Source organism: Bacillus rossius, chromosome 5 (genome assembly GCF_032445375.1).
Source record: "Bacillus rossius redtenbacheri isolate Brsri chromosome 5, Brsri_v3, whole genome shotgun sequence".
NCBI lineage: Eukaryota > Metazoa > Arthropoda > Insecta > Phasmatodea > Bacillidae > Bacillus > Bacillus rossius.
In genome coordinates, this window is record NC_086333.1 from 46,661,200 (window position 1) to 46,688,265 (window position 27,066).

A 27,066-nucleotide genomic window follows, 5' to 3' on the forward strand; every position below is an offset into this window, starting at 1 on the left:
GACATCGCTCAAAGCCCCACTGAAGAGCTAAGTTCCGCAACGTCCCCTTTGGATCCCTTTTCACTGGCAGTTGTCCTATAAGAACATTATTTAATGTTTTTGTTAAGAAACTGTTACCTGCTGTGAATGCTAATCTGGAAGTTTCTTTAAGGGAAAATTTTGAACTCTTTCAATATAATTTTAAAGGCCTTTTATGCTAATTTTTATATACTTTTAGCGGAACAGTAATTTATGCCGCGAGAAATCAGGGAAGTTAAAATAAATTTAAATAGGCTCATGCCATATAAATGGAACTGTGAAATAAAACTTAAAAGCCTAGGCTTTTTATCTTTAATTTCTTTTAATAAATGTTTCTATTTTACATAGCTTTAATGTTGCAAGTTTATAGATTTTATTGGACCTTTATTGATTATTATAGTATTATTTTTTATGTATTAATTTGTAGAATTTTAGACAGTGTACATGCTAGTAAGGTATCTTAATTTTAAAATTTTAGATATATAAATAATTTATATGATAGAATCAGTTCATTGCTTTGTTGTATTCAGCTTACAGTTAATTGGGCTATATTTGATTTTAGCATTAAAATTAAAATTATAAACTTAAATTCTGCTAATCAGATTATTCCCCTTCTTCAACTTTGTTTAACCTCTTTTAATACTTTGGTTTGGAGGATATCCCATTGGTGGGGGAAGGACATTTGAGATTATGCAGATATTTCAGAGTTATTTTTATTTTTAAAGAAAATATTGAAACATGTAGGTGCTGTTCCCAGCGGGGTGTTCGAGTTGTGTTTGCTAGCTCTGGTAGCAAGTAGTGAGTGCGCCACGTTGCTAAGACGAGTGAATGTGGGTTAGCAGTAATTATTATTATTTTTTTGCTTTTTTATATGGTTGTGAGTTGATTGTATGAGTTACACAAGGAGGAGTTATTCACAAACTTGACAACAGTCAGAGTTGCGGCTAATGATTATGACGACATGGATTTCCTACGTAAGAAAATGTTCGCTCATATTAAAGGCAAAGATGATAGTGGGTTGTGATGAGTAGGTGTTTTGAATCCCGGTGTGGGTAGTAAAATGGACTTGGTGGCCCAAGTAGAGAGTAAGTTGATGTTTGAAAAATTTAATTGCGTGCCTAACTTGTGGAAAGGTAAACCCGACGATATAATAAATTTTTTTAAGGTGTATAGTGGGCAGTGTACAGGATTATCCCGTAAGATAATTGCATGTTGTTTGCAGGATAATATGAGTTGGGAAAAGGTAAAGGAAATCTCGAAGGGAAAATTTGTGCCCCCGATGAATAAAACAAAGTATGACTTATAAATACTTTTTTGGATTTCAGAGGCAGCAGGACAGTAGGATGAATTTTCAGATAGTTGAAATTATGGAGGTTTGCAGAAACAAATATTGATTAGCGAGGTTGATGTAAAATTAAATTTTGTGTGATAATACTTTATGTAACAGACATCACGATGTAGATTAACTTAACCATTTGCGTGATTTTATTTACTAATATATATTTTAAAATTAAAGCAAAATTTAATAATAATCATACATTCGAGGTTGGGTTAAAATAGTGTATGAAAGTTATGAAAACTGAGCTGTAATTAACGGAATAATTAATATTATTATGGAAGGGAGGGGGGGAGGGTAGCTTTGACCTTACCCTCCCTGTACAGAGTGCTGAGATTTGAAAATTTATGGTACATTTTAAATAGAGTGTTTTGATTACCCTTTTTCCTTCCTTGTGACAATATTGTATGACAAATTTAGTCAGCCAGTAAATTGTCATGTATAAAGTTCTTGTAAGTATTGAGAATTATTGATACTGCTTGTCAAACGTGTAATGAAATTAAAATTAAAAATAATTTTTAAGCAAAAATAACATTTTTGCATCTTCCAAGGATCGAACTAAGACGGAAAAAGAAATAATCATGAACATATAAATAGATAAATTTTTTAATGATAAGTATTTGGAATTGGTTTCGTATGTTTGGTTTACAAAATTTCAAAATTTCAATATAGCGGTCAAGTTGAATGACAAGTTGGTGGATGCTATGGTATCTAAAGATCTGTTGACAATAGTGCCTTCTAGCAGATAAAAACTACACCACTGTAGCAGTAGTGCATTCTGGTCGACTAAAAGCGAATCTAACATGTCAGCATTCAATATGGCTGCTGTGAAGTCATAATAGCAGGGATAGTAGGCTTAATACATTTGTTCTAGGTAATATTAGTGGGGGTCAGTCACCTGGTAAATATTGCGGAAAAAATATAAGAATTATTTTTTACAAGTGTATTCACACGGAATATTATAACCCAGTAACTAGGTACCCTACCTCCTAATGTTTTTGAATTGAAAATTCTTTGCCGAGGAGCTAAAATTTTCAAGCGTTCCGAAAATTCCGATCGCATAAAGGGAATAGTTAGGTACGTGGAGGGGGAATCGGGGGAGGATGGAAAAAGTTAGGTATGTGGTGGGGGAACTGGTAGAGGAGGTGTTGGCAGGAGAGATGTAGAAATGATGCAGCATACTTGCACACTTGTATTTTTGCATTCTTCCACACTTGAATTCTCGCTTTCTTGCATACTTGCATACTTGCACATTGGCACACTCGCATACTTTCATACTTGCGCAATAGCACGATTTAGCGCTCGCATATTTGCATTTTTTTTATCTGCGACCTCAGCCAAAAATAATTATGTTTCATATACCTAATAAAATAATAGGCAAGATGTTTTGCTTCTGTCACGCGTGGACTCCACGCAATTTTTTTATTTAAATAGTTTTACAAAAATTTTATAAATATTTTATTAAATTCATCCATTCAGGTTTGAACCGATGACTCCGAACTCAATAGCATAATAAATAACTTTTATTTAAATAATTGTTTCAGTATTTTTTTGTTTTACTTTTTAGGTACAAATGGAGTTGGGTTGTCAAATTCCACCATAGTTGTCAAGTTTCACTTGAAGTGACAGATTTCGGGGTCAGTTTGTTGTGGGCATATAAAGTAACTTACAGCTTTATGCTTTGAATGATTCTTGAAATGGAGAAGTTTGATTTGAAAGATTTTTATAGACATACATAATTGCTGATTTTAATTTTAGTGAAAGAGAAACCACGATAATAAAATAAAAAAGATGAATAGACATATCAGTCAAAATTTGAGTTCAACTGGTCATAAAGCATTTTTGAAACCAATTTCAGAAAGTATCGTCATAAAATTATCAGAAAGCAAAATATCAGCTATTGTTGAGGCAGTTTTTTTGAACCATTTACCATTGCACAAGTATCAGCTCGTGCGGAATTGGAAAACATACAAGACAATTACAAGAAAATCGCTGTATCATCCGATTATAAGTAAACGTCTTTTTGATTTTTTATCCTTCATGCAACATTTTTATGCTTACATTACCTTCCTTGTAGCATTAGGAAATAAATCACCTGCCAAACCTTATAATCACTGTGCGGCATCTAATATTTTTCTGCCATATTATAGTGAATGAGGTATTTAAAACTTAACCATTAGAGGCTATATGTACCTTAAGGAATAGAACCTAAAAATTTTATACATTTGATTCTTTAGTTTTTAGTTTTTCCACAATGACGAGTTTATTTTATCGCGGCATACTGCTCCACTTGCTGTGCAACTTCTAGTCCACTCACCGACCTCTTTGTTATGTCACATGCTTGCAGCCAATGAATGCGCAGTGACCGGGAATGGATGTCTGGCGACAGGAATGCTGCATGCTGAAACTGGCTGCAAATGCCGAGCCTACCCGAAGTTGACCGATCAGTAGCACCTACGTGCATTTTTTTCTCTCCCGTATAAAAAAAAAATTGGTTGTCTGTAAAGTCGGTTTACGGACGATAGTTTAACGTGACAACATCATAACAAAACATTGATGAAATGATTGCATACTTTTATGAATAAAATTGAATCATTTTTGTTTTAATAATAAAAGAATAAATACTTGAAATTGTACTAGTAATCAGAATTTTAAAATGCAAGAATAATTAACATTTATTGCCAAAATTGTTGTAATAAGCAATGAAAACCACATTAACTTTTAGTTTAAATATAATTATGAACAAGTTTTCATATAAATAAACTGTAATCAAATATCTAACATAACCTATTATTACTGCACTCGCCGACAGATGCTACTTTTTTTAATAATAAAAGAATAAATACTTGAAATTATACTAGTTATCATATTTTTAAAATGCAAGAATAATTAAACTTTATTGCCGAAATTGTTGTTGTAATAAGCAATCAAAACCACAGATTAAAATTCGTCGAGAATATTTTACATTTTTATGTCTTCCAGTGCTCAAAATGATATGCAATTGTGGCCCCGGGCACGAAATTTTATTTATAATTCATTAATTATAACGCCCCTCGCAATAAACAAAGGGAAATATGTATTAAGGAGATAACTACTTCATAAATCTGTGGGTCATAAGAGTTTATGGGTCCCTTCACATAAAAAAAATGCGTGGAGAAAATTAGAAATAAGCTAAATTAATTCGACGTTTCATTATAAAATGACATCATTGCCCAAAAAACCAACAGTTGCAATATGATGTTGAAATTTATTTGGATAATTGGTGGCATCTTACCATCAAACATGCATTTCACACGCACTACAACTTACAATCGTGAAGTTTTCTAAAAGAAAACTAAAGAATAAGCCGGAGATCTGCCTGTTTTGCCGATTTAAGGTGAGGGTGAAGTACCCTTTGCAGTATTAAGTTAGGGACGATGCCGAGACAAATGATGATTCTGATGAAATTGTAGATGGGACCAAGATCTCCAGAACTTTCAGACCGCCAATTTAAATATCACGATTTGCTTTAGAAAATTAATAAAGTGGACGAACTGTTCCGCAAATAACCTACAAAAATGTCTTTGCAGACTTCCACAAGGAATATTCACTAACCTGTGACTCAATGGCACACTTAAGTAGCATTACTACAATGGTAGAATGCTTCTTGAAGCTGCAAATGTGCATTGTTAAAGCATTGATTGACATAAATTCTCACATACAATTTTCAGGAATGGGAAATAATAAAGAAACTATATGAAATTATTGACATTGTCAAAACTGCATTAGAGGCTATATATGTAGCCTCGATGCCACACTACTAACTGCAGATGTGGCTATTAAGTTTGCAATTAAAAAGTTACCTTCCTAATATGAATGATAATTATATTGGCGAAAAAATGTTGAACATGTTTGAAAAAAGATACACAAAACTTCGATTAAAGATTGCACCAGAAACGTTAAATTACTTACAGAATGCAGAAAATACTTTCTTCGAACCAATGACAACAATTTATCAAGATTTTCTCGCCCAACTAACGAGGAAATGTGCCGCGAACTAGTCTCCCTGCTTATACGCACTAAAGTTTGTTCACCATCGACATCAAAGTCCGAACCTCATAGCTCACAGCTTTAATTGGTAGAAAAAGAAGAAGAGGAAGATTTACATGAAGTATAAAGAAGTGCGCTAACAAAAGCCGAAGAGTTAAATGCTGAGCTTACAAAAGCTGTTAGTGAAACAAGTTTAAGACTAGCATACAGTGAAGACGATCTCGGTACGATGTTTAGGATAGAAATGGCCCTCTTTTAAAATGGTGGAGATCGTGGGTGTTATTTGTCTCAGGCATACGATTTCTCAGGCTTACCATTTCACAAACTAATGTTGAACCAGAAACAGTATTTTCCTCCGCGTGTTTCCTGTGCAACAAAATTATGTCACGTTTGAGTGATAAAAGTCTAGATGCTCTTCTGTTTTTGAGGTCTTATTATTGAGAACAAAAATCTCTTAAAAATGAATAATGATAATATTTCGGAAAGCTTGAGTGTTGACAGTTACTTAGGTATAATGTATCTAAGTTATGATAGTTGATTTAAGATTTTCTTTCACAATATTTAACAGTGATGGAGGTTGTTCATTGTTTATTAGTTTACGGAGAATATTATTTTATTATTTGATTGAAAGTTTAAATTACTTAAATTCAAAAGGATAACTTTATTAAAATATTGACTAATTGTGTTTTCTCTATAATAGATGGATACGAAACTGTGATTGCCGCTGCCAATATTATTTAAATAACAATGTATTGTTATTCTAAATTTTTTATTAAAATAAGAAATGTTATTTGAAGTTTATATATCTGTGATTTTGCATAAATTAAAACAATTATTTGTTTAACAGTTTTATCATTTCACCGATGACAAAAGTAATTACTAAACACAGTTTTAAAACATTAATTCATTAGCTTATTTTTCTTTAATATTCACACACATGAACAATTTTATTTCAGGTGTGCTCAAATATGGGCATGGGAAAGGGCAGCTCTACCAAACTTCCCTTCCGAAGTGGAAAAAAAGTAGCTTTTGCCACTACCCGGTGGTCCCATGACTGAAAAATAGGTTGAAATTAGTGACGCAGAAGTAATTTACAAATAATTTAATTATGAGATTGGTCCAGGAGGGCGCCAGGTTAGCCCGGACGTATAACCCAAGGGTGGGTGTGGGTCGCTGGCCCCAGTGTGGCTCAATAAGCTCGGTGGCTGCACCTGTTGGTGAAGACCCTACTAACTAATGACATCCTTGAGCGTTCCCTTCTCCGCATAGGTAGTTGATTCCTAAGTAGGTTGGGCGGCGAACTACTGTATAAAACAAACATTTTGGCAGGCGTGGTTTTATTCACACGAGCCGATGGACAGGTACTAAGCCTGAGTCGGTATGCTACAAATTACACTGGAAACTCTGTTTAAACATGTTGCACTTCACGTTAACGTCTACGCCTTCTGGTGGCAGTCCCATTATAGAAAAACTGCGATCCGAATCAGTCGGTCCTGAACTCTTTTTAAAACTCCATGGGATGGTCGCGTGGCGGAAGAGAAGTTGCGGCGGGAGGGATGCGCCCTGCACCGCAAACTAGTGTAGGTATTCGTGGAGAATTAAATAACGAATTAATAAGAGTTACCTACACGCAAATCTCAGCGATGTAAGCGTTGCAGCTTTCCAACTGACGGTTACCTCCCAAAATTTGCCGCAAGAGAGTAGGGGTTGGAGAGTGGAGGGACAGCGCCCTCGGGCACCACAACCATAAAGCTCTAATAAATGTTATACATAAAACTTAATGTATAAAAATCTTACAATTTACTTAGTTAAATTCCCCACCTGGGAAATGACTGACAGAAGGTCTAAATATGTGCATATTATTCGTATGGTAATTTTTTACTCAAGAAACACCAGTCAAATCAGAGACTGTTCGATGGTTGTGGGCTACTATGTTACCTGGAGCCCGACTATTTATATATTATTAAATACACTCAGTGACAACTATGTATAAAATCTAGCATGGGGCCACAAAAGATATTAAGACATTCGTCAACCCAGGTACTCTTGAGGGGTCACATGTATACTTAATGATGCCTTTTTTTGTGAATTTATTTGACTTTACTTAACTCTTATGGGAATTAAATCCACTGGTACTAATACAGTTCCTAACAAATGACATGGCGCACTTACTTATTTGCTGACACACTCACTAACTTGAGTCGTGCGGACGAAATGCGTTCCACCAGTGGGGAATTTTACTGGCAGGTGGAGAATGGGCTTTACTATCATAGGAGGTACGATATCAAATGCCTCCCCCTTCGAGAAGCCCGGTCATGCCTAGCGGTTTCCCGTGGTGTGATTCCACCCTCACGATGGGCAGCATCTCGGCCCCCGCATCACTCGTGGTGGTCGCCACTTATATGGCCTGCATCCAGGTGACAGGTCGTCCTGTGTTGGGCATCCAGTCGTGATGTCGCAGGACATGGCTCCTGGGATCCTTGCAAGGGGTACAGTGCCAGGTACCCCAGGTGTTGAGACATTGCTCTGATGACCTTCACTTCTGCGGCCTCTCCTGGATGCTGAAAAACATTGCCGCTGATGGATATCGATGCCTAGCCCTCTGGGTCCCCCGGTGAGGCATTAGTGGGTTGGATTTTTGCCCACAGCGTGCTCTTGTAAGTTCCTCGCCCCCATGCTATCAGCAGGATGGGGGTTTCATCATTATTGACGCGGTCTCCTGGACTCGTACCTGGGTTTGTCTACTCGGATGCTGAAGCTTGCATTGTCAAGTGACTCCAAATGGCCCCAGGCACAATTTACCTGTGATCTGGGGGGTTTGGGTTCAGCATCATCCAGATCGGTCAGGAGAGCTGATGGCCCTTGTAATTCCTTTGTGTTTAGATTCCGTTGATCCTGTGAAACATCCATGAAAGTAAGCATTTGTATCCGCCATCGTCCCCGGCATCGTCGGCATGGTGTTTTTTCGGGATCCGAACTCTCGTCCGGTTCTCGTGCCGATGATGATGGTTCACTGTGTTCTGGTGGGGATGCCTGTGTGTCTGGTGATGCTTCGTCCCTGGGTGTCTCCTATACCCCTGACAATGATTTGGTCTGGTTGCTCTCACATGCAGGAATCCTATGGTTGTTTCCAAGGTCATATACCTCCAAGTCACGGGGAAGTCACAGCCATCGGTGTGGCCGCCGGGAAGTGTTTCCAGGCATATCATCAACATCATCCTCGGTCCTCTAGTGAGTATTGTTGTGTGACAGCGAGTTGATGTGGCTGTCTGGTTTGGGAGCATCGTTGGTGTGGTGTTCGCTCCAGACTTGCTTCAGCTCATTCAGGTTTGAGTCTGGGGCTCCGACTCTCGTTTACTTCCGCCTCTGTGGTGTTACTTTATCTGTTTCCCTTCTGGATGCAGTTCCTTCTGGCGATGTCTCAGTGTCTGACATCCCGGAGAATAATTCCCCCTGCAGTATAGCAAGCCACAGGTCATCGTTGTGTAGTTTTCTAACATGGCGGCCATCCAATCATACCAGGTAGGTCGTCCGGCCAAACTTCCACTGAACTGTAAAAGGACCTCCCCAGCTTTGCGCTAGACCTTAACAGTAGCCCCGAGGTGCCGTTGACAATGGGTACACTCGAACGAACACCTGGTCATCTACCACACATATGTTGGGAAACAATTGGTCACAGACATTATATTCTGCACATATGTGCTCTGCCATCATTGCACTCTCTCGTGGTCCTCGGTTCATGGCTAAAGTCATCATCCGTCTCTTCCGCCAGGTGGGGAATGCCATGAGTCGCCCACTTGCCGGGCAATGGCAGATTGTGGCCTTGCACCATCTCGGTGGGGGTTATTCAGGTGGTTGGCTGCATTTACCTGGCGGTGGTCACAGAAAAATGTGTCAGCGATGTGTATATCCCATTGGGCGTGGTCCACTTCGAGGCATATCCACAATAGTGCCTTCAGGTCCTGGTTTCAGCATTCTGTTGTATTCGCCCTTGGATGATAAGTGGACATACTATGGTACTCAATTCGTTGGCTATAGCACCATTCCCTCCATTGCCTTCCCAGGAACTGATTGGCATTGTTCGAGAGGATAGACTGTGGATAGCCCCAGCATGTCCGAATCTCCCAGGTCAGGATATTGATGATCATGGAAGTATGTATGTTTCCGAACAGATACTCCTCTGTCCACCTCGTGAACAGGTCCGTTATTATTAGGATGAAAATTTCCCTCGGGGTATCCGTGGATACGGGCTCTTTACGTCCATGGCTATTATTTGAAAAGCAATTGGTGGGCTCTGATGGGACTTGTTTTTCTTCCCCGTCCCATCTACACAATTTTCGTGATTGAAATATCTCACACTCGCGCATGTATTCGCGTGTTTCACTAGTGCCACTGGGCCAATGGTAGCGCTGACATATGGCACATCGGGTTTGGTCTATGCTGGGATGGCCAGCCAAATTGTGCTCATGAAAGAACCTGAGTACTGCCTTCAAGGCCTCGGGTAGAATGTATGTCTTCCATTCCGTATTTTCCCTGGGTGTATGTTTTAACACCGCAACGTCTCATATGCACCAGGTCCCTTGAGGTTCAGAGGCCACCTGCTGGCAGCACCAGTCAGCTTTTGGCGAGGTCCTCTAGGCCTCGAGCATGTGTCGGTGTAACTCTGTGGAGTTATACTCCCAATGTACATTGGTGGTAATACATGTGTAGGTCGGGTCTTTGTCATTTCATTTGTTCGGGTGGTCAAGGGATAGCATATCCTCCCAGTCCTCGCTGTCAATTAGCTCGCTGTGCTTTTCAGGTTCACGTGGCAACAAAATGGGCAACTGGATTTCTATTCTGGGGATGTGTTCGACCTTAAAGTCAAAGGAATGTAGGAACAACACCCACCGAATTAGTTTGCCCTTTCGCCCTTGCATAGCATGAAGCCATGTCAGGCACTTTTTGTCGGTGCATAGCGTGAAGCTTTTCCCTACCAGTTGTGAGCAGTACTTCTTCATCGCCCACACAACTGGCAGGCACCTTTGCTTGTTATTGTGATGAAAATGCTCTGCCTGGCCAAACTTCGCGCTACCATAATTTATGATCTGCCAATTCCCTGGGAATCCACATGAAACAACACTGCTCCCACTCCGAGGGTGCACACATCTGTCTGAAAATATATAAATCTTTGGGTCGACTCGGGCCAGCATGTGGCACTTTTCTCTGAGCTGCGGCATCCCACTTATAGCAACATTGAGGGGAAAGCAAGTTAATCTGGGGCACAACCACTTGTAATTATTCAGGTACATAACATCGCAGCCTGTTGATAATCCCTACTAATCGCTGCAGTTGTTCGCAGGTCTGCAGAACTGCAGCCTCAGCGATCTTGTGCAGGTGTCCGGGCTAGGGGCATTTGCCTTTTGCACTCACTACCAGTGGCGGATTTACCAGTAGGCTGAGTAGGCTTGAGCCTAGGGCGGCAGATTTTTGGGGCGGCAAATTTGGGGACCGATTTTTTTTTTTGCTACCTCATAGAAATCAAAAATATTTCTGCATGACGGTTTTCTGTTTTCTGATGTTTTACAAATAGAAGTCTGCAACAAATTTTGCCGATGACTTTCCCCTCTCCCTTGTCATTGTACGTTCCGTGAATCCGTGTAGCAAACTTCCATATTCCAGAGTAAAACAGCTAGTTCGCTAGTCAGTAAATGCGAATTTTAATGGACAAGGCCTCGGTTGGCACTACACGCCCAAGACAACTATGGTCCCGGGAAAAATGTGACTACCCAAGGTCAGAAGGGCCCCTCCGCCCTCCCTCCGCCGCTATCCCTTCCGCCAGACTGTCCCCTCCCTTCTCCTAGTCCGCCTCAAGGGTCGAACCGCGTCATGTCGCGGGTGGGGCGGCAATTAGAGCTGTTACCTCGGGAGTCGGGACCACAGTTGTCTTACGCGTGTATTGCATAACGAATTGATATTTCTACGTAGGTGTGTCGTGTGGACTGTTATTTTTCGAAGTGTTTCGTGAATTGTATCATTGTATGAATATTTTCACAGCACCGGTAAGTAAAAACTTTTTATAATCATAATACATTATAATAAAGCATCTGTAACGATAACGAATAAATTTATTGAAAAAGCCCTGCAATAATATTTTTCATTTTGAAGCTTGGAACATGGTCACGTTAAATTTAGAACATTTTCATATTAACTATAAATAGTATTCTAAAAGATTGCTCATGGTTATCTTGTCATTTTGTCTTTTTCAATGAAGCAAACATCAAAAAATAGAAATAATAATTCACAATAAACAATTCATCGGAAACCATGCAAAGAAATTTTAATTTTTTCGTGATAGCATTAAAAAAATACGTTTTTACGTTAACTATTTATTATGTGAATTCTGAATGAAGGATAGGGGTGAGCAGGGTAACGTGGCCATCCTAAGATAAAACGATACATAAATTGTATATTGTAATTAAAATCAAAATATAAAATAACCCTTCAATAATATAGTTTTCGTACAATCAAAACACCATTAAAATGTAAATATTGGAGCGACACATGTTTGTTTTTTGTTTGCCCGTCGCACTAATCGGGTAAATGATATGACATTATTTTTTTTCATTTTTCTTTTATCTTAAGGAAACTAAATCACGGGATACCATTTCCGGCCACCTGCACTTGTTTGTGAAATATGAGCCGTCCTTGAGATACTGCCACCTTATCTGCCAAGCCTCTCCTGCTGGCAAATTTTTGTGTAAGGTCGTTCCCCACACGAAAACAACACACACATTGCAAAACACGTTAGAAATTTACAGTGTAGATTAAAAAAAAAATGTAAAATGTTCAATAGTTTGTTTTATTATTTAGTAATACATAAATAGAGCTAAGTATATACAGTTCGGGCAAAGTGAACATGCAGTGGTGGCTGGCCACTTTGCCCTCTGAGACGCCATTACAAAAAAACTAGCAAAAAAAAAGACATCTTCCACAGTTATTAATATGTGGTATTAAAGTTTAAAACATGCTATATTAAATAATTATGGCATTACTGTGTATTTAATAATGATCAACAGTAATTATTACTTACCTTACATGTTACATCAGAAATAGTAAAACCAGTAAAACCTTAATAAAACAAATAACTTTCACTGCAAACAGACCGGGTGCTCTCAGAACACTAATGGCGTCTCTTACAAATGTTTCACATCCTCGCTACCAAACTTCATCACTCTCCAGCTGAGTAACAGCCAATGGCCACTTTGCTCGCTCTGGCTACGTTACCCTGCCCTCCCCTATCGCTGCTTGTGTACGAAAAATAAACTTGTTAATTTAATCCTTTCCATTTCAGTTCCTGAAGAAAAAATTGTGAAAATGAGTGATGGGAGAAAGCGACTTAGTGGAGCGGAGTACAAAAAGAAGGCCAAAATAAAAAAAGAAGAACAAGAGCAAATTATACGAAAAACCACAAAAATTGACAGTTTTTTTAAAAATGAAAATTGGGTCGAAAAAACGGGAACTTCAACAATGCAATCTGGAAAGGATGAAACGGACTTTAATTCTGCTGCCCAACTGTCATCTGTTGAACTATCGACTAAAGAAAAAACTGATGATTATGTTCTTGACGACGAGTGCTCCAAAATTGAAGATGCCTCTCAGACCGAATCGTTAAATGATGACCAAAAGCAAACAACTGTAGATCAAAACAAAGATCCAGCTTTATGGGAAATTAACGATACTTTAAGGGAAATTATTGCAAGATGCGGCTTTTATCAAAACAAGTCTTCTGACTTCTCTAAAAGTGGAAAACTATATGTTGATCAACGTCGTTTCTTGCCAGTGAGTATCTTTCAAAGAAAAATAAAAAACAATGAAGTGAAGGACCGAAATTGGCTGGTTTACTCTGAAAGTAAGAGTTCCGTATATTGCGGACCATGTTTAGCATTCGGTCCATTGGAGAATAAAACTCAGTTCGAGAACGAAGGATTTAATGACTGGAAAAATGCAGAACACCGAGTAGCTCAGCATGAAAACTCTGCGCGTCATAAATCCAGTATCCTTAGTCTGAAAGCTAGAAGTGCGATTGATGGTCGAATCGACAATTTACTGCATTTGCAAATTGATGAAGAAATTACTTATTGGAGAAATGTTCTGAAAAGGGTTGTTGCTGTAGTGAAGCGGCTGTGTTCAAGAGGTCTCGCTTTTAGAGGAAAAAGTGAAAAGTTCGGTGATCCACACAACGGAAATTATTTTATGATTCTGGAACTGTTAGCTGAGTTTGATCCTTTCTTAGCCAGTCATATTGAACGATTTGGGAATCAAGGATCCGGAAGTACCAGTTACTTATCGAAGACCGTTTGTGATGAATTTATACTTTTGATGTGCCATAAAGTCTTGAAGCAAATTGGAGACGAGATAAGAAGGGAGAAATACTTTTCCTTAATCATCGATTCAACACCGGATATAGCACATGTGGACCAGCTCACCTTCGTGATTCGGTATGTTTTAGAAACAGGAGAACCCTGTGAAAGATTCCTCAAGTTTTTGCCCTCAGTGGGACATAAAGCTGAAGAAATGTTTGCTGCCATTACTTCGGAACTAAAAACCTTGGGTTTGAACATTGAAGACTGCCGTGGACAATCGTATGACAATGCCGCAAATATGTCTGGCATATACAATGGCTTACAGGCTAAAATTCAAAGTCAAGCACCGTTTGCTTTTTTCGTTCCTTGCTCTGCCCATTCTTTAAATTTAGTGGCAACTGCGACTGCTGAATCTTGCACAGAAGCTTGTCGATTCTTCATGTTGCTCCAAGAAATATACGTTTTTTTTTCAAGTTCAACACAACGCTGGAAGATATTGATGACTGAAGTCGGAGAAGGCAAAACAGTCAAGAGAGTAAACCTCACACGTTGGTCAGCTAGAGAGGATGCATGCAGAAGTTTGAGAGATTCGTGGCACGAAGTCATTAAAGCTTTGGAAACAATCAGGAATGACTGCACCGAAAAGCCTGTCACAAGAAATGAAGCAATGGGAATTCTTTCAAAATTAAAAAAACTGGAAACAGCGTTAATGGTTGTTGTGTGCAATGTTTTTTTGGAAAGAATAAACAAAGTAAATGTTCAAATCCAGGCTTCTACCGTAGATTTGATTACTGTAGCCGATCTTTATGAATCTCTTCGCAAGTTTTTCGTAGAGCAACGAGAAAACTTCAAGTATTTCGAAGAAATGGCAATGGAATTAAGTGCGTCGAAGCAGTACACAAAAGACTTGGGAAAAAGACAACTGAAAAGAAAAAAATTTGCTGATGAAACACCCGATGAAGAAATGAGTATGACAGCGAGTGATACTAGCGATACTTTCAGGGTTAATACATTTCTCGTCATCATTGATAGACTCGTATCCGAATTAGAAAAAAGGAAGAAGGCATACGACAATTTCAATGAAAAATTTTCATTTCTGACCAAAATGAGCGAGTTATCATTATCAACCCTTACGAAAAAGGCTCTGTCCTTAGAAAAAATGTATCCTAATGATTTAGAGACTGAGTTGGTTCAAGAATGCATACATTTTCAAAGCCACATATCTTCGCAAAGCATTCTGGTAAAACCAGATTTTACATCATTACAGAGTCTATCTTCGTTTCTGCGAAAACAAAGTTTGCAGAATGTTTATCCGAACTTGGACATAGCCCTTCGTATGGCCTTATGTACACCAGCGACAAATTGTTCGGGTGAGAGAAGTTTTTCTTGTCTAAAAAGGGTAAAAAATTATCTGAGATCGACCTTGAGCCAAGAAAAATTAAACGCTTTAGCACTTTTGTGCATAGAGTCGGAATTAATGAACAATATTACTTACGACGATATAATCGATGATTTTGCCAACAAAAAATCGCGCAAAAAGGGATTGTAACGAACTTAATCTAGGACATGAAAATTGTAGAGGCAAGGGCGGCAAAAACTTTGCAGCCTATACCTGGAAAATTTGTAAATCCGCCACTGCTCACTACATGTACAAGGAATTTCACCTCCAGTGTTCCTAGATGACATTTTGGTAATGCAGCCATGAAATGGTGGTTAGTTAATTTCTCTAACACATGTGATAAGTGTTGCGGGGAAGCTAACCCTCACAGTATAATTGATATTTTATTTTAAATATAAATATTGCCAGTGTAACCTAGAGTGTCATAGATTTGTATGTAAGATTATATTACTTTGATAAATTTTAATATTGGACATATATATTACTTTCGACTGTGTAGATAAATTTTGACATAAATAAAATATGATCACTGCAGAAGTTAATTTAAAGCAATATTTAAATAGTCGTACCTAGCGTTGCCTTTAATAGTTTGGCGCACAACACGAATCAAAAGTTCTTAAAATATCAAATTTAAAAGTTTTTGCCGGCTAATTTATAACTCAGTTAGAGTCATGAGTCCTCTATTTCTCTACCACTGGGATAGTATCTAGTTGCAATTATTCCTATTTGTACACCACATACCTGATGAAACTTCATGTAACAATACATTAATGCCAATCATATTGACACCTGAACACTCTTTCTTCATTCATTATACCAGTTTGGTGATTTCATTCCAATTTAAATCACCTAGTTCTTGGCATACCATTCTTTAATTATTTCATACAGCAAAACATTTTATTCAGAACTCACTATTAACAATCCAAAACTTCCATTTTTCATTTTAAAACTTTTTTTTTTACAAGTCAGCAAAGTCTTTGCAAAGCACATAAAATAAAATAATCTTTTCTCATAGCATTCATTCGAGTCCAAAGACAAAATAAAAATTATTCAGTTTCATAGTGCTGTGAATATGGCATATTTACAGTGTGTGGTGTGGTATTCCCACATCTCGGAGAAAATAATGAAATCATCCAGAGAGGCTATGGCAACTGTCCCACATAGCCCTCCAGTACTCGAGTCATCATCTCCTGGAATATGGTTGGGGCACCATTCAACCCAAAAGGCATTGCTCGAAACTGAAATCTCCACCCATCCATCAAGTTGAACACTGTCTTCTCCCGGTCCTCACAGTGTATGGGCACCTATCAATAGCCTGCCTTGAGTTCGATTGTCTAAACACTCTTTGCCCAACATAAACCTGCTATGGTGGCCTTGACACTGATCTGTGGAGGTGGGGTGGAGCGCTGACTGTAATGGCCGGAAGTTCACGCCTAGATGCAATGAGTGCTAGCACAATACACGAGTTGTAAAAGCTGTTAGAAGACTCAATGTTGCCATCTAACAGCATTTCCGAGACCTGCACATGTATGATACATTTCTCTTTAAAGCGATAGCTCCGAGGGGGCTCAAAACTGGTCTTTCATTGGTAGTCGAAATTCTGTGCTCCGCCATTGTGGTGTGTTGCAGTAGTTTGGCCATGGCAAACACCATTTATTGCTCGCGCAGCACACAGTTGACCACTGCCTGGTACTGAGGAGGAACATCGTGATGGAATTGCTTCAAATTCAGTATCTCGCCAGGAGGCTCGGGTGCAAGACCTGTGGCATAGACAGTGTGGTGCTTCAATGTTTCGACATGGACATGGGCTGATTTCATTTCAACCTCCATGTCGTGTTCCAATAACATCTACTACAAGGGCTGTTACTGAAATGGTCAAGTCCTGCAGGCTTACCTCCAGATCTGTGGAACCCAGTGTCATGCCTTGTTAGGTGTGGTGGCCAAGCACAGCTCAGCCTGGTGTGGTTGCAGCAGTGGGTCTGCCATTCACCTTCACCAGAACATGGAGCAACTGAAAATTAGGTCGGGACAGCTGGCCCAGGGATGGTGTTGGGCTGTCCTTAGGACAGGGGTGGGTTTCCTAACCCCGCGCCCCCTGCATTCCATTTCAAGATAGCAATGCCGGCAGTTGTTGGCCTTTTGGTGGCTGCTGTGGGCAGTCATGATGCCTGTAGTAAGTTCCACCGTGACACCCCTGCTGACACTGTGGTGGTTGATCGTAACTCCATTGTTCCGGGTCATTACATCGTTCCCACGGCTGCTGGTTGACGAGTGCATTAGGCACAATCTCAATGGCATTTTGCCGCCTAGATTGAGAGGGCAGCCTGCACGCTCCATCGGTTGGGTTCACAACCAGTTAGCTCTTAGTTGAGGAAGGGCTGTCAGGTCTCTTCGTGCTCGTAGGTACTAATCGCCATACTTTCTGTAAGTTGCTATCGGTGGCCATGGCTTGTTGCACGAACTCCTCCACCGAGGCGGGTCGGCAACAGCGCATAAACGGCTGTAGCTCATCACAGAGCATCGGGGTAACCGCCAGGAGAGAGATTATCAGTTCGATGTCAGGGGAGATGTGCCGAAACAGCCATAACCCAGGCTCGTTATCTCGCTGTGTCTCTCTGTAAAATTTTGACGTACATTGTACCAAGGAATTTCTGGTGTCTAAACGATGCACGAAAGCATCCGCGAATCAGGCCACGATATATAAAACTGTCCCAACAGACCCCACTAATGCCGGGGTGTGCCCCGCATCTGCTCACTCGTGCACTCCGCCCACTCATCTTTTGGTACACTTGCCCTGGCTAAACACACCTCGCAATGTTCCAAGAAGGTACCGGGGTCTTCATGTGAAAATCCGTTGAACTCTGGCGGCGTTAATCGTCCTGGGCTTTACATTATTCCTGTGTCTGTATTAGCTGGCAGAGTGAATTCCCACATCCGTTTCTGATCTTTTGCGTTACGCATGCAGCCTGGACACGGATCTGTTTTCATATCGACTAGCTCGGTATTTGTGGGTTGTTGAGCTGGTATCGGGGTTGGCTGCATAGGAGGTAATAGCCCTGCTTCATACTTCCCTGTCAACATGTGCCATTGTATTTTTCCCGTATTATCACCCGTTCCCTGTTTGGATGTTACTAGAGCACATCAGCACATGGTGTGCCACTGCACCTCGCCTGACAGTATGTTCATGATTTTAGGCAAAATACAGTGGTGGCACACACAGGTTATTGGCCGTGGTAGCATCTCGCCGGTGGTCGTGATGCTTGTAGTGTGACCAGTCGCAGTGATTCCGAAGTCACACATCAGTAGAGACCTGCAAAATTCGCGGATTCAATGACCTCCAGGATAGACTCTACTACACTCTACACACTCGGGCAAATGCCACCTGTTCATTGGCTGCTGACTTGTGAGTCGTCTCGACCGAGTGTCTGTGATTCGACACTTCTTTGAGCGAGGATCTCTAATTGGCCCTCATTACTCCAGATTAACAGTGAACCAATTGCAGAAGCAGCGCTAAGGTATAATTATTTGAATTGTAGCATATCATGAAATGAATCCGCGAATTTTGCAGGTCTCTACACATCAGTATGCGCATACTTGCGTTGCTGCATGCCACTGATTGTTATTCTTGACAAATGGGTACATGTGGGTGGTTTGATCACCACACTTAATGTCTGTTCACAAATCACTAAGTATCTGCCAAGTCCGCAGTTCACTCTCCTCAGTGGAGCTAGGCTCAACAGTGGTTCGCCCCTTACCTCGCGCCTGTCCACACATACTCTCGCGTTACTCTGTAAATTTCGCAACGTCCCGTTGCTCCGCGTCGAGCCGTTCGTAAAAAAAAGGGTTGGGGGGGGGGGGGGGGAAGTCTCTCAACCTCCTCGCCGAACCCACACTTCACTCAACTCGCATTTTCAGAACTTCTCGGGAGGGCCGGCGTCGATGCTTTAATACCCATTGACTATCTTTCTGTAACCGACTGGAGTGATTATGATGTGTCTCGTCATCCCGGGCCGATCCGACGCCTGAAACATCCAGAATATCGGCGCATTATTCTCGCGGCATCTGTAAGCCCGCAGCATTCTCATGCCACTCAGGGATAGATAACAGTGTCGAGGAAGGAGGTCGTTGGGGCAGGGGGAGGCGAGACCGGTCCACCCTAATCTCTAACAAAATGAGCCCATTACGTCAGTGGCGCCTTGCGGGCCCCCCCGGGCCAAAATACCGCTGGAAGGCCCGCTCAGGTGCCGGGCCCTGCTTCCTATTTCTTTACAATATATATATTTTTTTAAATTTCGCCAATAATCTTATGAAGAAATAAAGAACCAAAATGGTAAAACACTGAGTAGATAAATTTTTGTGTGTGATATCCTTGCCCAAATCCCAGTGTAATATATCCATAGGTTTATATTTTCCATACAAAACAAAATTAACAGCATTTAAACCCTTTTAGATGTGCAAATTGGAATATAAATGTAATATAAATGTATAAGTGTTTAAGGAGATTTATTATCTAAGCTTATGTTATTTTCTGTTTGGTTATCAAAATAGATATAAATTTCCTTTTAAATTGCACGCCTAATTTAGAAACCTAAGCTACGGAATTGCGAAAAATAACATGAAATTAACCATACATAACTCTTGAACGTCTTTTAAGCGTTAGGTTTCTTGCATTTAATTTAAATATTCAGTTACAAGAAATTTTCCCTATAAAATCTAATTAAACTCTTGTATACCCATTAAGGTTGCAAAACATTTCCTAAAATAGTCAGAAATGCAGTTGTAGTCTATTTATTGTCAACTATGAGGTTGTAAGGTGCCTAAGACACACGTTGAAAAATGATGAATACAACAAACATTTAAATTTAATACAACCAAAATTTAATTTTTATTAAAAAATTTATTACGTTTAATATAGTGCAAATGAAAATCATTTCTGATATGTATGAAATTATAAAAAATATTGGAAATAATATGTACATACATAATTTGCATTTGAACTATCTTAATATAATTTTAGCAGCAAGAAATTTAGTGACCACAAAACAATAAAATAAAATAAATATCAAAAGGGCGTAACTACAAAAAAGCAAATATGCAAAAATACTTTGTGGCGTACAAACTTATATTATATACATAAAAACAAACAATACCAATATTTTTTTTAGTAAAAAAATTAAAATTAAATATATAAGTTTATTTAAAAATAAAACAAAAATCTAAAAAAGGGAATAAGTACAAAATTAAAAATATCATCTAAAGTTTCTAGTGACGCAAACTTAGGTTAGAATTCCAAACTGGGGAAAAAATTCGCCATTTTTAGTTAAGAGATAAACTTTCTGGGATATAGCCATTTTAGTAATTATAAGCATAGTTGGAAGTAAGGCACCTAAGACACCATTGAAAAGTTATGAATATAACAAAAACTTTAGTTTTTGCTATTAACCGATAATTTAGCAGCAAGAAACTAAGTGACCACAAAAAAGAAATAATATAATATAAAAATTGAAAAGGATGTAACTACAAAAAAATCTCCCAAAAAAACTAACAGGCATTATATATATATAAACCATCCTCGAATCCCCGTGAACTCACACAAAAAATTTCATTGAAATCGGTTCAGCCGTCTAGGAGGAGTTCAGTGACATACACACGCACACAAGAAATATATATATAAAGATAACCCCTGAGAGCTTACCGGGCATAACATTCAAGTATATTTATATAGACATACACACATAAAATACAAAAATACCAACAGATTTTCATAAAATTATAAACTATTTAAAAAATAAGTTTAAATATATATGAAATATATTCAAATGTAGGTATTAAAAAATACAAACATTTCGAAAGTACAAAATTAGTACTTAGATTTCCAAAAAGGGGGAAAAAAAAAAAAAAAATAATTAACCGTTGTTCGTTAAAGTGCTAAATTTTCTTAGATATAAGCTGTCGCCGTCTGGGCTGTCTCTAGATAAGGATACTTGAATGTTATGCCCGGTAAGCTCTCAGGGGTGTTCTTGGCCACGTGGCTGAAGACGGCATTTAAATTAGAACAGGATAGACGGAAAAAACCGCATGAGTTTATTACATAGCAGTGACTCGTTAATGGTGCTGCCACAGCACCCAGCTAGTTACGTTACGATATAATGATGGTGATATATTATGTTATAGTTTTATAATTATATCATAATTTATTATGATAATGAGTAAAATTATTAAGATGTCAATTATTGCAAGGTATAATTATAGACTTTTAAGAAGTCCAAACTAAGGAAAAAATGTGTGAGTCGAACCCCCCAAGGATCTTTCAACTCATTATTTTGTGTGGAGGCCAGGTGGTCGAACTCGCGGCAGGGGAGGGAGGAGAGGACAGTTGATCATCGACGGGACGAGGAATCCTCTTCCGTTGCCCTTCCCTGCTCCTTCTCCACAGTATAATAGCGCAGTTCGTGCTGTCGGTTTAGTTGACAAGTTACTAAATTGCTACGGGTGGAAATGTCGGATCGTGATTGTATTATTTCTGTTATAGGGTTGAGAGATGGGACTCCTACAGTTGTCGTGAAAAAAAGGGTTTGAGTGTTCTTTGGCCTGAAGTAAGTAGGAAGAGGGAGAATGGTAATGTTCTTTTGTTTGAAAGGAACATTTCAGTTGAAGCAAAATGCCGTAAGAGTTATAATTAATGAACGAAAGATAACAGCACACCTGCAGAGGGCAGAGGGTGAGAGCAGCCACCTATCTCGTTCATCAACACCCACATTCAACTTCAGGAGTCAGTTTTTTTTTCTGTGTGGAATTGAGATACCTGAGGACTGTGAAGTTTCCCAGAGATGAATGGTTGTGCACAATTGTAATCATGTGAATATAGTGAAATCAGTAGAGAGATAAGGTTTTGAAACTAGCTGAAAGACGTAATAATGAGTACTGCCAAGGTAAAGTGATACCGTGTTGGGCACAGTTTCGACATTATGGCTACCGGTGGATGGTACCATTAGTTATGTATTGTTACGAACGCGGGAGACAGGGCCATGACGCGCGCCAGTTTCCTGAGATGCCTGGCGGCCCCGCACGGTCACTGACGTCACGCCTGTATTCCTTCGGGCATTACAGTGGCCCGGCCTCGCCAATTCCCCCCCCCCTTCTTTTTGCTTGGAGCTCACATTCCTCAGTTCTATTATCTATCCCCTGGAGGCATGGGAATTCCGCGTGGAGTGGCGTGAATAAGTGTCGTTATTCTGGATGCTTCGAGCATCGCATCTGCCTGGGATGATGAGACACGTCACAACCACTCCAGTCGGTTCCAGAAAGGCTGCCACAGGTATAAAAGCGGCGACGCCGGCCTTCGTGAAAGTTCCGAGAGCTCGTACAGGCGAGTTGAGTGAAGTGCTAGTTGGGCCCCCCTTTGCGAGCAGTGCGACGCGGAGCGACCGTGCGAGTAGTAGTAAATAAGACTGTATAAACATTAATTATTAGTCTATACTTACGAACCCGTTTTCCCCACTCATAACAGTATGAAGGACCTCCAAAATAGTGCCTGGGCTCCGTCCCAGGAACACAGAAAACGCAGTCGACCTTCAGATTTCACCGAAGTGTGTGTTGATCAGATTCGCTCTTACCTTGAAAACAATAATGAATAATTTCAATTCACATCAAATGAATTGATGCAACAGGTGCAAAGTGATGACTCCCCTACCTGGAGAACTATTAAAAACCACCTCATTCAGAAAGACCGGCGAAGACATTTATAATAACTGACAAGAAACCTCCAACTATATGTTTCAATCCACTGGTCACAAAATTGTATCAGATGCTTGATACGAAGAGAAATCGCTCTTTGTCGAAGAGAAAAGACGTCGCATTGTGGAAACCGAAAATATAGTATTAAAAAACGATGAGAGTGGTGTTTTCACCAATACACAATAATTTTCAAACTACAGGCGAAAAACAAAAAAAAAGTGAGGACAATTTTTTTTTACGAATATCTTGAAACGCACATGGATATTTTGTTGGGTATTTCCAAGTTAGGATTCAGCACAAAAAATAAATAAAACAGGAAACAATGATAAACAGCGAATACGGGATTTTTTTTCAATGTAATACTACCATATGCCTCAATTATTAACTACTGTTTTTTAAAAAAATCAATTACACAGCATACATATTAATAAACGTAGTTTCTCTATCCCCCTCTTTAGAAAATTACAAGCCATATAATATTCTTCACAATACCAAACCTATCCTTTTTTACCCCTTAGGAAATGAATATTGTAAAATGTAAAAACGTATGGGTTAGTTTTCGTATGATTACAATTTAAACATACTATCTTAAATTTCAGCTTCGTAAAATATGATAAAATTTATTTTAAAAAAATCATTCATCCCCTTTTCATCCACTGGCATGGAATTTCAAAAATCCAAAACAAATTTAAGTGTTTTTGTATGTTTATTATTCACACCCCGTATCTTGACACTTGCTTCATTACTTCCTGAGATATGATATAATAAAACCAAATTTATCTCTTTCTCATCCCTTGTATGTGTAAACTGAGGAAAGTGGTAAAAATGTTTGTAGTTTTTTAGTGTATGTAGTTCATGCAAAAATTTTTAAGTTCGCTAAATTAGCTTCGGAAAAATAATATGTCTTAAAAACATCAAAATATGGTGTATAAATATTATTCATTACTGCTAGCTTAACACTTGCTTGATTAGCTACGGATATATGATTATTTGTATAGAATAAATTTCATCTCCATTTAATTACCTTAGTTCATGAGTTGTTTATTATCTCCTGTTCAAGTAGACACGGAGGTATACAATTTAATTAATTATTTCAGCCAAAATTTCGGTAAATGGTAATAAAAAAAAAGATAGTATTTTTTGAATGTTGAATTCTTACTCAATGTACTTATGCTAAATTTAGTCTGATTAGCTTCAGAGATATAGGGGTGGAGTTTTGTATAAAAAAAACATAAATTAAACATTGAAGTCTGGAGTTAAAGTTGAAAAAATCCACAGTTAAAAATAAGTTTCATTGAGATCTATACAGTAATTATTTTGGAACGATTTCTGTACAAAAAACTATTGAATACTGCATATTTGAGTTCCACATAATTTAAAAATCAGTTTCATAAATATATTTACTATTTTATTTAATGTACAAACATTCACAATGGAAATATTATATAAGTAATATTATTTATTAACTATGAAGAAAAAAAGTACACAGTCTTATTGAAAGTCTTACCATATTTATTTAAAACTGACTGCGCAGCATTACTTTGGAGCGATGTTATTTACGAAATACGTTATTGGCTGAAAAAAACATGTTTTATATGATTTTTTTAAATTTATTTCGGCTTTAGTTCCGCAGATAGTCGGTAATTTGAGACAGATATATCTTTGCAACACGTAACTTGCAATGAAACATTGAAATTTGATTTGCATGTAATAAATACATAGGTATGTTAAAAAAACAATGTGTTATTCAAAACAAACGAAACTATGTAATACTGTTTTCTTTCTGCTGAACCATGAGCTATATATATTAAATGAGTAGAATTTGAAGTAGAACATTAAATAGAACTAACTTACTAAGTATGGAAATCATAAAAATAGTAATTTAACTTTGCGCTAGAGTTTTTATAGAGAAGCTCCTAATCATATCTTGCCATCAAGTTTTTGTCTTATCTTTCGAACAATGGTATGTTAAAAAAATGTATTTATAATCCTGATAACACTACTCATTATACTTTTACTCCGTTTATGAGTACCTAGTTCTTGAGATCATGCATACCAACTTACAAATTGTTACTATAAATGTTTCCTTCATTACGTTCTTTCGGCTTAAACAATTTTAACGTGGTAACAAATTAAATACTTTAACAAAAACAGCGTTTAAAAAATTATATTATTATATTACCATTTAATATTAAAACAAAAAGTAAATAAGGCTATTTCAACCGGTGAGTGTTTGTTAAAAAATGTTTATGGCATTACTCTTCCTTCTCCCCTCCACCCACCGTTATTTATTGATATCCTGCGTATATTAAACTCAAACGTAAAGTTATGAACGATATTAAAATATATAACTTGATAGAAATAAAAAAGACGCAATCTTATTGAAGTCTACTATTAAAATATTAATGTAGTTTTGTATTACATTTCTATGTATGTTTCCAATGGAATTGAATAACAATGATTTGTATAGGGATAAAAAAATTTCGCATCATCAATATAAATTTCTGCTTAAAATATATTTTAACAAAAAACTATTTATGCACGATATTCTCTTGCACTGAAAGTGAAACTTTTTGTGATTATCCAAATCCACTTGACCACAGATTTATATTTATGCATAGCGAAATACGTTTTGAAGACATAAAAATGCATTTGAATGCATCGGAGCGCACATGCGCATGCACGCAACATGTGCATTTGTATGCGAACTGAACCTTTTTCTCATTCGCTCTGAACTATTGTGCTTATCGGGACAACATTTCAAATTGCGTCTGAGCTGATTCAACTTACACCATGCCTACTATAGACACGCTTCATTATGAAACTAAATGGAACAAAATATTTTATGCGTTACAGAATGAATGAATGCACGAACGAATGGCCCGGGCTTTGGGGCCCCGGATACCTGGGCACACATACAGGCTTACAAATCTCCCGAAAAAATAACGCAATTTTAAAAACTGTTCAAGATAGCAGTGTGAGGTTTGTTTAAAAAAAAAATAAAAATACGTTGAGGGTACACGAACAGTTCTTTTTTTTTTAACTGTATTTTTCGGAGAGTGAAGATGTCTCACAAGCGCGCATTCAGAATAATGTTTAGGCACGAAACACCCGGTACAGGTACCTTTATCTTCATTTCTCCGCCATGTAATGTGATGGCCATAAATAATCTCATAGTTTCCCTAAGCACGACTAGAAGACTGTGAGCCAGTTCAGCGATTTGAGTTTAGAGGCGATCAGGGATCGCCAAGGAGAGATATCATTAGTGTGAATGAGGGTGAACCAGGAGAGATGACCCTGCGATGGTTCACCGTCCTCTTCCGCGGTATGGTGGTGCAGGGACATCACAACAACCAGTCCTGGAGCCTGGAAGGAAAACTTCCTCAGGTGAAGAATTCCCAGCCCGTTACCACTTGGTTCACCCGCCAGGTGAGTTAATAAGCAGTTCGGACTGTTATGACTATCTCAGTGAGCCGCGTCAACTCACCTACAATCCAGCTTTCATTCCACGTCGTGAAGAGGAAGTCGGGTTTTTCTGCAACAACAAAAACCCGCAAAGGAAGTAAACACCCGCAGCGCGCGCGGAAGCTATGCCCGGAAGAATCTTAAAAAAAGTATATGTAAGATATAGGAACTCCTATTTTTCCCCTCCCCCTCCGCTCTATTTAATCCGTACGTTATCGGTTCCTTCCCCGAGGAAGCGTTCGGGAGTCGATGTCGCGGCTGCCCGTTCGTCCCGGCGGCATTTCGAAAACTGTCTTCCTCCCCCTCCCCCTCCCCTTGAACGGCTGTCGTCGGCGAAGCTCATCCCCCTCTCCGCCCGCCTGCGTGGCCTTCGGACGGGTCGCGCCTCTGCTCGGCCCTCCCCCTACCCCCTCAGCCAGGAGCTCTCGTGCGTGGGGTCCCGCGTCACAATCGCCTCTAATCAGTGTGCGAGAGGGAGGAGGGGGGACCGCGAGATAATGAAGACGGTCAGCCCGGGCGGGCAGACGTGACGTGACGCGGACAGAAGCTCCGCGGAGTGACCTCTGGCGGCAGCGCCGCCGGACGGTCCAAAGGTTGTTCCTGCCGAGGACGGCTGAGTGGGAGGAATTGGACCCGCCCGTGTTCCGCTGCGTGCGTCAAGTCGGCGAATGTGCGCTCGCAGTGAGACGTACCCGAGACACGACCAGTCCTCCCTCCCCCTTTTCGGGTTCGATCAG

General features: G+C 39.1%; 1 protein-coding gene across 1 annotated transcript in view; it reads right to left on the minus strand.

Moving 5' to 3' along the window:
- Positions 1-26,620, minus strand: part of LOC134531772 (growth factor receptor-bound protein 14-like) — a 648,199-nt gene extending 621,579 nt beyond the window's left edge. Inside the window, exon 1 of the mRNA XM_063367665.1 lies at positions 26,352-26,620. The gene's annotated coding sequence lies outside the window, so the exon portion shown is untranslated. The remainder of the gene's footprint in view (positions 1-26,351) is intronic.
- Positions 26,621-27,066: the final 446 nt, after the last annotated feature.